General features: G+C 45.3%; 1 protein-coding gene across 4 annotated transcripts in view; it reads left to right on the top strand.

Annotated features, from left to right (window-relative positions):
• AK9 (adenylate kinase 9) overlaps positions 1-16,243 on the top strand; it is a 211,726-nt gene that overhangs the window by 55,640 nt on the left and 139,843 nt on the right. The gene's annotated exons all lie outside the window — the stretch shown is intronic.

Below are 16,243 nucleotides of genomic sequence, written 5' to 3' on the forward strand. Positions count from 1 at the left end.
TATAGCATCACATGTTTTATCCCCCTTCCCCACCCAGACCTTACATCTCACCTTCATTAATCACCTTCAATTTCCCCAAATTGCCATGGATCTCTTCCAATATATACCATTCTGTATACTTAAAGGGAGTTACTATTTTCCTTATTTCCTCTTCACCGCACTGTTGCACTATGAAATTCCTCCATTTTTTGAAAAATTTACCCGTCAGGCCCTCCTTATTCCTTTCCGCCTCCAGCTGTTCGATTCTGAGTAATGATTTAATCTGCCTCAACACCTCTTCCTCTGACGGCACACTTCCTTCCAGCCATTTGGACAATAAAGCCCTTTTGCCTATCATAGCCACTCCATAAAACAATTTTGGTAATTTGGGCCTCTGGTCACCCCCTCCTGCTATTATTTGCCCCTTGTTCCTATAATGGAAGATCCACAGCAATGGGTCCATTTCGACTTCCACACTCCCCAATTTTTGTATAAATGTTTGCAATCTTTTCCAGAATTTCTGGCTCTCTGGGCATTGCCAGATGCCATGAAACAGGTCTGTTTTTGGCCATTTACATTTGGGACAATGGATCACTCTGCTTATCTGTTGTGTGATTGGGATATTAAAACCATAGATTGCTCTATGCATCAACCGGAATTGTGTATCCCTCCACCCTTCATTAATCACCTCTTTCCTCATTGTCATCCACCCCTGCAATATCTTGTCCCCCACTTCGACGTCCTCTAATTGTCTTGCCCATGCTCTCCAGATTTGTTCTGGGCATATTGGAATCAAAACCTCTCTCATAGCCTTATATAAAGCTGAAATAGTATTCTCATGTCTATCTTTCATAATAATTCGGTCCATGTCATTTGTCACCTGTTCCATACTAACATCCCTCAATTGTGACATTAACCCTTTTTCTATCTGTTTGTATTGAAGGATTTGGAATGTGGATAGTCCATATTTTGTCACTATTTCCTGGTATGTCAGCCACCTGCTCTCCGTTTCATGTAATAGATCCGTCACCCCTTCTATCCCTTTACTCCTCCATTCTGAAAATAATTTATTGTCCCTTCCCGCTGGGAAATCTGGAAATTTCCATATATTTAGATGTTTGGAGATTCTCCAGGACAAACCGAATTTTTTTCTCACTGCTTTCCAAGCCATCACCGTATCTCTACATACCAGTGAGTGTTTGATTTTCTTCGGTATGTTAGCCAATGACGTGTGAAGTAATGCCCCCAAATCCCAGGGTCTACAAAACTCACTCTCTAAACGTATGTCTGAGTGTCCGTTTGTCTTTCTTAACCAGTCTATGACGTGCCTCATCAGGCATGCCAAGTTATACCCTCTAATATTTGGCATTTTAATGCCTCCTTTTTCCAAAGATTGCATTAATTTTTCCGTTTTGATTCTCGGCCTTTTCCCCCTCCACAAGAATGTCGAGAATGCTTTATTCAGTCTATTTATGTCTGTATGTTTCAATAACATGGGGATTGTCTGCATTGGGTAGAGTAATTTTGGAAAACTCATCATCTTCAAAAGATGATTTCTACCTAGTAATGATAGCGGCAGCCCCTCCCACATCTTTAGTTCCCGTTCTATTTTTTGTATCAAAGGTTTGTAGTTCAATTCGTATATTGACGCTGTTGTACGTCCCATCTGTATTCCCAAATATTTAAGGTGAGACCGTGCTATCGGTATCCCAGAGATGCCATCTCTTGTTCCCTCGGCAACCATCAGTTTCATCTTTTGCTCACACAGAAACAAAATTTCACACTTTGCTCTGTTCAATTTAAAGCCTGATAATCCCCCAAACTCCTCTATCTGTTGTGTCACTTTTGGGAGATCTCTCTGAGGATTGTTCATAAATAGTATGATATCATCCGCAAATAGGGCTGAACGCAATTGTTCCTTCCCGACCCTAATACCTTCAAAACAATCTCCTTCATTTAATAGTCTAGACAAAGGCTCAATGGCCAGATTAAACAGGAGGGGTGACAGTGGACATCCCTGTCTAGTCCCTTTGCTCAATGGGAAAGATCTCGACAGGAACCCGGGCGTCGCCACCCTCGCCTGAGGATTCGCATACAATACCCCTATGAATGTACGAAAGGCTCCCCGTATCCCCATATTGTCTAGTACCGTCTCCAGCCATGACCACCCCACACTATCAAACGCTTTCTCGGCATCAAGTGTGACCATGGCTGGACACTCCTCCTTTTGAAGATCCCTATGTCTAATGGCATCCATTACCAGCATAGCCCTCCGCACATTCGTCACCGCTGCCCTCCCCTTAACGAACCCCGATTGTGCCGGTGATATTAAGTTTGGTAGTATCTCCGCCAATCTATTGGCCATCAATTTGGCCAAGATTTTGAGATCTTGGTTTATCAATGAAATTGGCCTATAGTTTGCTGGGTTATCTAGATTTCTGTCTCCCTTGGGAATCAATTTTATGTACGCAGTGTTAAGGTGTCCCGAAATTCCCCCTCCTCCCATTATTTTGTTATACATTCTAGTCAGGATCGGTGCTACCTGCTCTTTCATTACTTTATAAAATTCCCCATTAAACCCGTCAGGTCCTGGTGCCTTGTGTACGTTCAGATCCCCTATTACCGTCTGTACTTCTTCTAATGTTATTTCTGCATTCAATCTAGACAGCTCTTCCGCATTGATTTGTGTGAGTTTTATGCTTTTCAACCAGTCATTTTCCCTGCCAACCATCTCTTCCCCCTTACTATATAATTTTGCATAATAATCCCCCAGAATCTCAGTAATCTCTTGTGGGCTTGTGGATTTGCTCCCGTCCGGTCTAGTCATGTTAGTTATCAAAGTCATTGGTCGTCGCCCTTTTGCCAGATTGGCCAACAGTCTCCCTGCCTTATTGCCAAATTTGTGCAAATCAACTTCCTGCTGTGATCGTACCAGATCCTCCCTTTTCCCCGCCCAGGATTGAAATTCCTGCCTTGCTGCTTTCCACTCCTCCTTTGCCTCTTGTGTTTTGTTTTCTAGATACCATGTATACTTCTCTCTGAGGATCTCACTTGCAGCCTGATATTGTTTGTGGGTATGTTTCCTAAGTTTAGCTACATGTCCCATCAATCTTCCCCTTAATACTGTTTTTGCTGCTTCCCAGAACAACATTATATCCGCCTCATGTTCACTATTGTTTCTGCTATAGTCTTCCCACCATTCGTTCACTGTTTTGGCAAATTCCTTGTCTCTAAGTAGAAACGACGGAAACCTCCACAAGTCCCCCTCAGTGTTGTATCAGTAATTTCTAGAAGCACCGGGCTGTGATCCGATATCACCATATCTCCAATATCCACATCCCTTACCCTATGCATCAGAAATTGGTCTACCAAAATGTAAGCAATCCTAGACCACGCTTCGTGTGGATGCGAGTAATGAGAGTATTCCCGGTCATTTGGGTGAAGCATTCTCCAACTATCTTTTAAATTTGTGTCCTCCAAAAGCTTGACCATTAATCCTTTTACCTCCCTAATCGGTCTGCCGTCATCTCTACTATATCTCTTATCTTCCCCCCTTGAAACCACTGCATTAAAGTCCCCTCCGACTATCCGTTTGAGTTCTGTGTCTTTTCCCAGTTCAGTAGTGATAAAATTAAAAAATGAAGTTTGTTCATTGTTAGGGGCGTATATGTTATATATATCAAACTCTCCCTGTGGACTGGTAAGCTTGATGTGAATATACCTCCCTTCTTCATCATTGTTCTGAGATACTATCGTGTGATTAAAATTTTTGTTAATTAGAATCATCACCCCTGCCTTTCGTCCCAGGGAGCCTGACCCAACTACTTTTCCCACCCATAGTTTCTGCATACGGAAGAAATCCCCCTGGGGTAGGTGTGTCTCCTGTAGTAATGCTATATCGACTTTCAGTCTTTTGAGTTGTCTCAATATCATCATGCGCTTATGTGGTGACTTCAGTCCTTTCACATTCCATGTCACTATTTTAACCATTGTCCCAATTTCTCAAGTATTTCACGTCGACATGTGGTCTTTCATATGTATGGTATTGTGATCCCTCCAAGCATTCGGTGTGTCCATAACGTTGCTTTCCCTGAACCCATCTGCTCATCCTAAGTCTACTATCAACTAACAACCCCTCAACTATCCCCCCCTTTACAGTCAGTCGTCTCTTCACTTCCATTTTTTCTGTGATGCTCCTGGCTCCGCAAATCCCTCTCAGCTCACTGATTAGTAATTACCCATAGCCTATCCCCCATTCTTCTGCTCCCCACCATATCAAGGCAAGGCCTTCTTGGTCACTATTCTTATCAACATACAATACCTCCTCCCTCCTTTCCCATACACCTTATTCGGTGCCTCCGAACCCAGTCTCCCTCTCCTTCCTACCGGTATGGTCCTCCCAGCACCCAATAGAGAGACTCGGAAGAGAAGCCAGGACCCCCATGAACGCCAAAGCTCCTCCACCCCCCAAAGTACGTAGGAGCTCGGGATCCATAGTGACCATACAGCAGGGGAGAACCAAAGTGATGGATCAAGTAAAGGAAGAAAAAAAAAAAAAAAGAAGAGAGAAAAAAAAAAGGTGTACACCTCTACTTTCCATCATTCCCCCCCCACCGGTCCCCCAGTTCGGTCCAAAGTGATATATCTTCTCCTTAAAATCTCTCTCAAGGCGCTCCTCTGTCTCGGTCTCCAGATTTGCGTGACGGCGATCTTCTTTCCTTGGGATTCTTCATATGGAGCTCCGTCCCCTCCTCTCTCCTCTCCCTCCATTCGTTCTGTCTCCCTTCTCGAACCTCCCCCTCACTTTCCCCACATCGACCATCCCTCCTCCCCGAAGATTTTCTTGTCTGGTCACTGTCCACTGCCTCCTCCATCCATCTCTCCGCCTCTTTCAAGTCCTTTGTCACAAAAAAAGATCCATCTTGTCTTGTCACTCTCAGTAGGGCAGGGTAGAGCAACTGGAACTTTATACCTTTGCGGTACAGTGTAGTGCAGATCTTGCTGAAGGTCTTCCTTTTCCGGGTGACCTCTGCCGAATAATCTCCAAATATCAATACTTTATGTCCTTGTAAAAACAATGGGATCCTCCTTCCTCTAAATGCTCGCAGTAACTCTTCTTTGTCCTTATATTCCAGGTATTTTATTATGACTTGGCGCGGTCTGGCTGTGCCAGTCGTCCCCACGTTGTCTTCCTTCCCGCTCGTTCTCCACATGCCTGGACTCTCTCTTACAGGACCCACTCTGTGCACTCTTTCCACTCTGCACTTATGTGTCAGACCCAGCACCTTGGGGAGCTCTATTTCACAAATGTTATCCAGTTGTCGCATGTTTATAGATTCCGGCAACCCCACCAGCCTTAAATTGCTCCTCCTTGATCGGTTTTCCAAATCTTCCAGTTTGTCTTTTATAGCCTGGGAGCCCTCCACCATCTCCTTCAACTGCTCCTTTAATGTTATCACCTCGTCCTCTGCGGTTGATATTCTTTGTTCCGCCTCTGCCATCCTGGTTCCCTGCTGTGTGACCTGTTCTTTAATGGAGGATAGCGCAGCCCCCACCATAGCCTCCAGGGACTCTTTTATCCTGTCTGCCAGGTGCGCTGCCACTGCCCCAGCCAAACGGTCATAGTCTATATGCATGCCTGTTATCTGGCTGCTCTGCTGGGCTGCCGACTCCTCGATCTGCCTCTCCCCCTCCTCCTCCACCGGGCTCTGCTCACCTTCCTGCAGACCGCTGTTTCCCGCGGCTGCCGCCATTTTATGGTCCCGTGCTGTGTGGTCTCCCTCTGCAGCTCTTTGCTTTAAGTGCTTGCCGCCACTCCGGAGAAGGTACCGCTCCATACACCGATATCTCCTGCTCCCTGCCTCTCACTTTCCACTGTCTCTCACGGCCGTGGGGTGTTCTATGCCGGTCTTTGTAGCTGAGGGTTGCACGGAGCTCTGTCTCCCGCGTCCTCACATCACAGCGCCGGAACCGGAAGTCCTAATTTTTAATAAATCATGTGAGGGTGTAATTGGCTAGCTTTGTGCAGTCTAACATATACTGCCTGCTCAAAAAAATAGGGCTTATTTTAAGAATAGAAATGTATTTTTTTTTAAGATGAAGATGAATATACACAACCTCAGGTAATGGAGTGAGGAAAGACGTCAAATCGCTAATTTTTAAGATTAAAATTGAAATCTTTGTTGTTAATATGACATTATAAAATAAAAAATTGTTTTAAAAATTCAAACTATGGAACATGAGGAAGCACTCTAGCCGGAAATAAATAATTAAGAATGACCATGATTGTATGCACAATTTATGACTCTGATGTGCTGACTAAAGCAAAGAAAACGAAAATATTGCAGACTGCACTCAGAATGAAGGGGAGGGTATCATGTCTGTTTGCTGTGTAAATCTCAAGGGTGTAACGCATAAGTGATCCACAGTATAAATGTAAGGGCAAAGGGTGCATGTAATAATGTGGACCACTAGATTGCCAGTATAAATATCACAGCAAATGTACAGAGTTGGATTGTTAAAGGTGATTGGTGGAAATCAATAGGTAGAGCATAGTGCAAAACATATGGAAGAAGCTCATATGCGAAATGGCACTGTCGGGGTAGGAGCATTCAGTAGTCAGGAATCATGCACATGCAACTTGATAAGTACTGTCTCTGAACCTTGGAAAAACATTTCCCCACATACTCCATCATGGAAGCACGGTAGCGCGAAACGGCCGTCGTCCATTGATCCTTCACATTGCTCCACTGCCAAAGATTTTAATGTCGCAATAAAATTTTGGATTTTAAGAATGGTGAGTGCCTTCCTTACTTTTTCTCTTCACATGGACATTATATGTTGCTCTCTCTTGGATTGCGCACCCGTTCCTTTTTGGGCATAGAAGCGATGCATGTGTGTGTGACCCTCTGGTTCAGAGCAGGTATACAGGTATATTGTAAGCGCAGCAGTGCAGATTTACTTTGCTCCTCTACATTTGACTTGGAAACACTTGAAATAGATCACTCTGTAATGACGCTACATAATATACGAGTTTCACTTTTTGTATTGAAGAACTGAATTCAATTAACTTTTTAATGATATTCTAATTTTGTGAGAAGCACCTGTACTTACCGTGTGCATGTAACCTTAAAGGGGATGTGTCAAAATCTTAAATGGTTAAAAATCACACTATTCTTGGAAAAACAAGCAACTTTTCAATTTGCCACTTATTAAAAATCCTGTCCATTCTCAAGAATGGAGTAATTTTTCATTTTATCTTGTACTGCTCATTGCCTAAGTTACGGGCCACTTCTGCAGTCTTTCAGTGGTTCTGGTCACATAGGCAAGGAGTGCAGCTCTTTCAAGCTCTTCTACGTGCAGCATCATAAAGCACACAGTTGAGACCCGCATCACGACCATGCTACTAGTCTGAACTGTATTAAAAAAATGAGCAAATATCGTGTAGTAAGTAAATTAATAAATAGGAATAGTACATTGTAAAATAGACACCAGACAGGTTGTCAAGGGGAGATATGTATCATCAAGGCTGGTAGCCTCGGTGATGTAAGCCCAGAAAAGCCGGCTCCAGCCCATATGGTACTGAGAGAGGTAATAGGGCGTGTCAAGCACCGGGTTTACGAGCAGTCATAGAGATGGGTGGGACTCGCTGCTCACATATTTCCACCTCGGGGCATGGCACGGCAGATATAAGGAAGTCCAGCTGTACCTTTAGTGTTGGTGTGTGCAAGGTGAAAAGACCTTGTGTGGCTCAGTCTGTGCTAGAGGCTGAGTGACGGTCTGACGATTAAACGGGTGAGCCCATGCTATATATGGACTATTTAGTTTCCGTTTTGGTTCTATTATACTTTTTATACCCAGAAGAGGCTGTTTTGTTAAACTGAATGGTTTATGGACATTTAATTGACCGCACGTCTATTTTGAACCAACAAACTAGATCCTTGTGTGTGTGTACCAGTGTCTACCGATCCCTTACAATTTATAAATAACATAGGGTACTTGGTTAAGACTGGCAGGTGTGTGAACAGTCTGGACCCGGTCCTGCTCTGCCATTATCTATTTGTATCACAAAGGTGAACTACAAGAATTAGATACCGTCCCGATTGGGTGCACCTTGTTCCTGTACCCTATGTTTTTTACATGTACTTTTACAATTTATTTATTTACTTACTACAGGGTATTTGCTCATTTTTTTAATCTTAGGTTCTGTCTGTTAAATAGCCACAGTGTGAATGCACACCTATACACTGCACTCATACCATACATATGCTTCTGATCAAATTTGGGGTTTTTATTTTGGTGTGAATTGTCAATCAGGATTACACTGCCTTCCCTTAAATGCAGGAAGATAAGAGGCAGTGCACTCCTGGAAATAAATCTTGAGACAACCCTTTTAACTCCTAAATAACCGCCGATACGCCGTTTAACGGCTGCAGTTAAGGATACTTATTTCTCAGCGCCGCTTTTTAACGGTACTGAGAAATAAGGTTATAGCGCACCCCAGCGTTGGAAAGTCTCCGGGGTCTTGACTACCGGGGGGTTGCCGAGACCCTGGAGAACATGATTTGGGTCAGTTTTTACCGTGCTCAATGCTGCTATCACCAAATAACGGTGACCGCAAAAAGGCCAATTTCCCATCTATTTCTCTCTCCTCTGATATGATCTAGCACATCAGAGGACCAGAGGAGAGAAATGGAGTCCTCCCAGCACCCCCCCCGGTACCTGCGGCATCCCTCGTTCCCTCTGGCTCTGTCCCCCGGCCCTCTGTGTCTTTTCCGGGAAGAAAATAAAATGGCGAGTGCGTGTGCAGTGGGCCCGCCGAGATCTGCCGGCCGGCACCCTCAATAGATTTCTCCTATTGGTTTATTTTGATCACTGTGATAGACTCTATCACAGTAATCAAAATAAAAAAATAGTAAATCAAATCCCTTAGTTAGGTAAAAATAATGAAAATACAAAAAAAATTATTTCCATATTTGTGTTAGGTTAGAGCTAGGGTTAGGATTGGGGCTAGGGTTGGGGTCGGAGCTAGGGTTGTGTTGGGGCTATGGTTGTGGTGTTGGGGTTAGGGTTGTGGTGTTGGGGTTGGGTTACGGTTGTGTTGATGTTACTGTTGTGTTAGGGTTACGGTTGGTGTTAGGGTGGTGTTAGGAATAGGGTTGAGATTAGGGTCAGGAGTTGGGCTGTGTTAGGGTTGGAGGTAGAATTGGGGGTTTCCACTGTTTAGGAACATCAGGGGGTCTCCAAACGTGACATGGCGCCCACCATTGATTCCAGCCAATTTTGCGTTCAAAAAGTCAAACGGTGCTTCCTCTGTTCTGAGCCCTGCCATGCGCCCAAAAAGTGGCTTTCCCTCACATACAGGGTATCAGCGTACTCGGAAGAAATTGCACAACAAGTTTTGTGGTCCATTTTCTCCTGATACCCTTGTGAAAATAAAAACGTTTGGTTCCAAAGTATATTTTTTGTGAAAAAAGTAAATTGTTCATTTTTTCTTCCACATTGCTTTAGTTCTTGTGAAGCACCTGAAGGGTTAATAAACTTCTTGAATGTGGTTTTGCTCACCTTGAGGGGTGCAGTTTTTAGAATAGTGTAACTTTTGGGTATTTTCTGTTATATTGACCCCCTAAACTCACTTCAAATATAAGGTGGTCCCTAAAAATAAATGGTTCTGTAAATTTTGTTCGAAAAATGAGAAAGCGCTGGTCAACTTTTAACCCTTATAATGTCTTAACAAAAAAAAATTGTGTTTCCAAAATTGTGCTGATGTAAAGTAGACATGTGGGAAATGTTATTTATTAACTATATTGTGCGATATGACTCTCTGATTTAAAAGCACAAAAATTAAAAGTTTGAAAATTGTAAAATTTTCAAAATTTTTGCCAAATTTCCATTTTTTCAGAAATAAATACAAGTCATATGGAAGAAATTTTACCACTAACATGAAGTACAATATGTCACAAAAAAAGCATTCTCAGAATCAGTGGGATCTGTTGAAGCGTTTCAGAGTTATAACCTCATAAAGTGACAGTGGCCAGAATTGTAAAAATTGGCCTAGTCATTAAGTACCGAACTGTGTTGTTGTCATGGTTAGGACATGGTTAATGTCCTGTTCTGACAGGGTTAACATTGCCGGCCTCTCTTTGGATCTGGGAGGGGTATTTATGCTCACTCCATACTGGCATTCTCTGTCAGTTATACTGCTATTCTGGTGTGTCTGACCCCTGGTGTGCGTGTACTCTGCATTGTTTGTTTGCTTCCCGTGTATGACCCGGCTTGTTCCTTCACTCTGTACTCCGTCTCTCGTTTTTGGTACCATTGTCTTTTCTGGTTCTGACCTCCTGGCTTGGCTATCGTTACTCTGTTACAGTTTACCCCTATTGTACCGTCTAATACCTGTTCTGGTTTTCTGATTTATTGCTACGTCCTGACTATTCTTTCTGTCTAAGCCCTTTGGTACTGTCCTGCTATCTCGTGCTTTGACCCGGCTTGATCTGGTGTCTGTCTCTGTCTATGCTCCTTGGTAACATTGTCCTGTAGTTACCCTTCTAGGAGTTTCCCTGCAGCTCCTAGCTCTGTGGAGCTTAGGCCACGCCCCCAGCCGTCACGTGATTCAGGTCCTGGAGCATGCATTGTCACCACTGCTGCTCGCTCCGCAGGTATCTTTGTGCACAGTCTTTGTACTCAGGACACGCGCCCTGGCACAGTGAGCAAGTGCAGTGCGGTGTTCCTGACATTATAACTGACCGTTTCAGTTTTTTTTTCCTCTGAAGGAAAAAAAAAAAGAAAAAAAAAAGGTGTGTGTTATCCTCATGGATCCCATACAAGCCTTGGCTGATCAGGTCAAGCACCTGACCCAAATGTTCCATAAACTCAATGTGGAACAGCGCACGATGGCCCATACCCAGCAACAGTTGGTGGTTACTGTGCAGGGGGCTGTCGATGCAGGGGCTTCTAGTTCTGGGGGTAGGGATGTGTCATTAGCGTCCCCCGAATCTCCAGTCAAATTGCCCGATCCCTTCTCAGGGGGATAAAAAGGAGTTCAGGTCTTTCAGAGACGGATGCAAGCTTTTTTTTTTCTCTAAGGCCCCGCTCCTCCGGGGATGAGTTCCAGAGGGTGGGGGTCATTATTTCCCTACTTCGGGGGGCTCCGCAAGCATGGGCTTTCTCTCTGTCTTCCTCTGCTCCTGAAAGTATGTCAGTGAACTTGTTCTTTGAGGCTCTGGGGCACATTTATGACGAGCCTGATAGAGTGCGTCTGGCAGAGGATATGGTGATGAGTGTGACACAGGGGAGGCACTCTGCTGAATGGTTCTGCTCAGAGTTTAGACGTTGGACCGCCGAAGTATCCTGGAATGACGCCGCCCTGAGGGGGTTGTTTCGCAGGGGCCTTTCTGACCATCTGCAGGACGCTCTGGCATTACATCCTCCTCCTGATACCCTGGAGGACGCCATGATGCAGGCGGTCCGTATGGACCGGAGACTCCATGCTAGAGGAATGATGCAACAAGAGTCTCCCTTGTACCCCAAATTGTGTGACACTTCACCCGTATCTGAGCCCATGAACGTTGGGTCAGTCTCGGTTAAGGAGAAAGAGAGAAGGCACCGCAGAGACAACCTACTATGTTTTTACTGTGGAGCCTCTGGACATTGGAAAAGGAATTGTCCCTCCTGCCCTTCTTCAGAGAAACCTTCAGAGAAACGACTGAGTCTGGGCAACAATCGAGGAGGTTGTCCAGACTCCCAGGTACATTTTTTCTCACGTATAAAAATGGTCCTCCAGGTTGAATTGGAAATTGCTGGCGGTCCTGTTATGACCACCGCCTTTGTTGACTGTGGTTCCTCCATTAATCTGATTGATGCCCAAGTTGTGACTCTTAATAAGATAGGGACAGTCAGGTTAAAAGGCCCTGTTAAAATTGTGGCTGTGGATTCATCCCCTCTTACCCGGGATGGAATTTGTTTTATGTCTGAAGTTTTTTCTATGAAAGTGGGTTCCACTCATGTGGAAAATTTAAGTTGTTTCGTTATGAATAATCTGCCTGCAGGACTGGTATTGGGGATGCCCTGGTTGCAACGCCACAATCCTCTTATTGATTGGGTGAAGGGGGAGATCACCCGTTGGGGATGTAATGATAATGGTCTGTGTTGTAACCCAGTTCCTTTTGTCAATCCGATAAAATCTGTATCTGTGTCATCTGTCGGTCTGGAGGGTATTCCGGAGTACCTGAGAGACCTTAAAGATGTGTTTTCCGAAAGCGAGGCCGAGGCGCTCCCACCACATAGACCATATGATTGTGCTATCGATTTAGTACCTGGAGCCAAATTACCCAAGGCTCGTTTGTTTAATTTGTCCGGGCCTGAGCGCCAAGCTATGAAAGAGTACATTAAAGAAAGCCTTCGCAAGGGGCATATTCGGCCCTCAGTCTCACCCGTGGCAGCGGGGTTTTTGTTTGTAAAGAAAAAAGATGGTGGGTTGCGACCGTGCCTCGACTTTCGAGAACTGAACAAAATTACTGTTAAGAACACTTACCCTCTTCCGTTGATTCCTGATCTATGCAATCAACTCACGGGGGCCAAATGGTTTTCTAAGCTCGATCTACGAGGGGCTTATAACCTTATAAGGATCCGGGAGGGGGACGAATGCAAAACAGCGTTCCTGACAACTGAGGGGCTGTTTGAAAACCTGGTTATGCCCTTCGGCCTCACTAATGCTCCTGCGGTTTTTCAGAACTTTATTAATGTTGTTTTTTCTGACTTGATTGGACGTTATGTAGTCATTTACCTGGATGACATCTTGATTTACTCTGAGGACAGTCAGTCACACTTGCATCATCTGCGTACGGTGCTTATGAGACTCCGGGAGAACCATTTGTATGCTAAGCTGGAGAAGTGCTCATTTTTTATGCAAGAACTGTCTTTTCTGGGTGTAATTGTATCCGGGGAGGGATTCCGCATGGATCCAGGGAAGGTTCAGGCCATTACAGATTGGGTGCAGCCTCATGACCTGAAGGGGTTGCAGCGATTTCTGGGCTTCGCTAATTATTATAGGAAGTTCATTAAAGGGTTCTCGCAGGTGGTAAAACCCTTGACGGACCTCACTCTTAAAGGGGCAGATGTAAAAATTTGGTCTGTGGCCGCAAAAAATTCCTTCCTGGCATTAAAGAAGTGTTTTACTACAGCCCGTGTGTTGGTACAACCCGATTCGTCAAGACCTTTTATCGTCGATATCGACGCTTCGGAGGTGGGGGTGGGGGCAGTATTGTCACAGGGCCCCTCTACCCTGACTAACCTCAAACCCTGTGCCTTTTTCTCTAAGAAGTTCTCGTTGGCCGAGAGAAACTATGATGTCGGTAACAGGGAACTGTTAGCAGTTAAATTGGCATTTGAAGAATGGAGGCATTTTTTGGAGGGGGCCGCTCATCCCATTATGGTCGTCACTGATCATAAAAACCTGGCCTATATCGAGTCTGCTAAGAGATTGACCCCCAGACAGGCTTGGTGGGCACTTTTTTTTTTTTCTCGATTTCAATTTACCATCACGTTCCGACCAGGGTCTAAAAATGTAAAGGCAGATGCCTTATCCCGAAGTTTTGATTCTGTGTCCCCTCCAGAACCTCCTTCCTCCATTCTTCAACCGGGAGTGGTTGTAGCCGAAATCTCCTCTGAGTTACAGAGAGAGATTCTGGAAGCACAAGCACAAGCTCCCAGGAATAAACCCCCAGGTAAATTGTTTGTACCCGAACAATTCCGTCCCACACTCCTTCAAGAATTTCATGACTCTGTTAAGTGCACACCCTGGTATTGCAGCTACCCGGGGGGCAGTAGCTAGGGGTTTTTGATGGCCCTCTATGGGTACTGATATAAAAAGGTTTTTGAATACTTGTGGGGTGTGCGCGCGCTCTAAAAGCTCTCAGGTCCGGCCGGCCGGGGAATTGGTGCCTTTGCCAATTCCAGATAAACCATGGACACACCTGTCCATGGACTTTATCACTAACCTTCCACCTTCCAAGGGCAACTCAGTGGTATGGGTAGTGGTTGATAGATTTTCTAAGCAAGCCCACTTTGTGCCATTACCTGCGATACCATCTGCTGAAACCTTGGCTCGTTTGTTTATACAGCACATTGTTCGACTGCATGGAGTGCCTGTGAACGTGGTGTCGTACAGGGGTGTGCAATTTGTGGCCAGGTTTTGGAGAGCGTTTTGTATGAAGTTGGGGGTCACGTTGTCATTCTCCTCTGCCTATCACCCGGAATCTAACGGACAAACGGAACGCACCAACCAGTCATTGGAGCAGATTCTGAGATGCCTGGCCTCCTCCAGACAGGAAGACTGGTGTGAGGTATTGCCCATGGCAGAATTTGCATTCAACTGTCGGGTTAATCAGTCTACCGGAAAGCCTCCCTTTCTGGTCAATTATGGGTTTGTTCCGCAGTTTGGGGAATTTTCCCGTATGGATTCGGATTGCCCTGGTGCCGAGGGGATGGTACAACAATTAAAAACCCTCTGGAAGGAGGTACAGGGGAACATCTCCAAAGCCCAGAAGAAGTTCAAACATTTTGCAGACAGGAGGAGGGGGGTGGTTCCTGCGTTGACAGTGGGGGAAAAAGTCTGGTTGTCCACTCGTAACATCAAACTTAAAATACCCTCTATGAAGTTGGGCCCCAAATTTATTGGCCCATACAAGATTGTAGAGGTGATCAACCCGGTGGCATACAGATTACAGTTGCCCACCTCCTTCAAAATCTCTAACGTCTTCCACAGGTCCCTATTAAAACCTGTGGGGACAGTTAGAGAAGATCCCTCATCCGTGGCTCCACCAGTGTTGGTAGAGGGTCAACTGGAGTACGAGGTAGGGCGCATCATTGATTCGCGGTGGGTGCGCCGGAGACTTCAGTACCTCATCCATTGGAAGGGATATTCCGTTGAGGATCCATCGTGGGTTCCGGCCAGTTCGGTGCACGCTGATCGACTGGTGCGGGCTTTTCATGCCAGGTACCCTGAGAAACCTGGGGGTCCGGTGGCCCCCCATTAAGAGGGGGGTACTGTCATGGTTAGGACATGGTTAATGTCCTGTTCTGACAGGGTTAACATTGCCGGCCTCTCTTTGGATCTGGGAGGGGTATTTATGCTCACTCCATACTGGCATTCTCTGTCAGTTATACTGCTATTCTGGTGTGTCTGACCCCTGGTGTGCTTGTTTGCTTCCCGTGTATGACCCGGCTTGTTCCTTCACTCTGTACTCCGTCTCTCGTTTTTGGAACCATTGTCTTTTCTGGTTCTGACCTCCTGGCTTGGCTATCGTTACTCCGTTACAGTTTACCCCTATTGTACCGTCTAATACCTGTTCTGGTTTTCTGATCTATTGCTACGTCCTGACTATTCTTTCTGTCTAAGCCCTTTGGTGCTGTCCTGCTATCTCATGCTTTGACCCGGCTTGATCTGGTGTCTGTCTCTGTCTATGCTCCTTGGTAACATTGTCCTGTAGTTACCCTTCTAGGAGTTTCCCTGCTGCTCCTAGCTCTGTGGAGCTTAGGCCACGCCCCCAGCAGTCACGTGATTCAGGTCCTGGAGCATGCATTGTCACCACTGCTGCTCGCTCCGCAGGTATCTTTGTGCACAGTCTTTGTACTCAGGACACGCGCCCTGGCTCAGTGAGCAAGTGCAGTGCGGTGTTCCTGACAGTTGTGAGTTCATTTTTCCCTTCACCATTGAGGTCTGCTGAACTCCCTCCTCTAGTGAAGGAAGGTAGTGAGACAGATTACCAAACACCTGGGCAGCTAGATGATGACTGGGTGGCTGGAATTGAGGACTGGATATAAGGCTGCCGACGCCCTTCTTCCTGGCTGGTGATTTTCCTGCTGGATTCTTGGAGACCAGTCTGATTCCTGCATCTCAAAGCTAAGTTTTTCTGCTCTGCTTTGTACTCTTCAGTTTTCTTTTTGTTTTGCCTTGTTTTTTAGGAGTTCTGCCATCCCCGGCCGGGGGTGAGCTGAATTCCATTTTTGTCTCTGATCTGTTGATATTTTGCTCTGTCTTCAGAATATACCTGAGTGCTGATATAGTCTTTTGAAGCCTAGCGACTTCAGGGTCTGTTTTTCCTATCAGTCGGTTGGCTCATTTTGATAGGGTTTTTGCGGATGGCAGACAGCAGCTTTCCTATCCTGTCCTATGTAGTTAGCTTGGGCCCCATTATTTGCTCAACCTATCTTTCTATCTGTGTTAGTGTTTTCATCTTGCTTCACCGTCATTATATGTTGGGGG

The sequence above is a fragment of the Dendrobates tinctorius genome, unplaced genomic scaffold (genome assembly GCF_039654945.1).
Source record: "Dendrobates tinctorius isolate UK_male_01 unplaced genomic scaffold, ASM3965494v1 ptg000046l, whole genome shotgun sequence".
Lineage (NCBI taxonomy): Eukaryota > Metazoa > Chordata > Amphibia > Anura > Dendrobatidae > Dendrobates > Dendrobates tinctorius.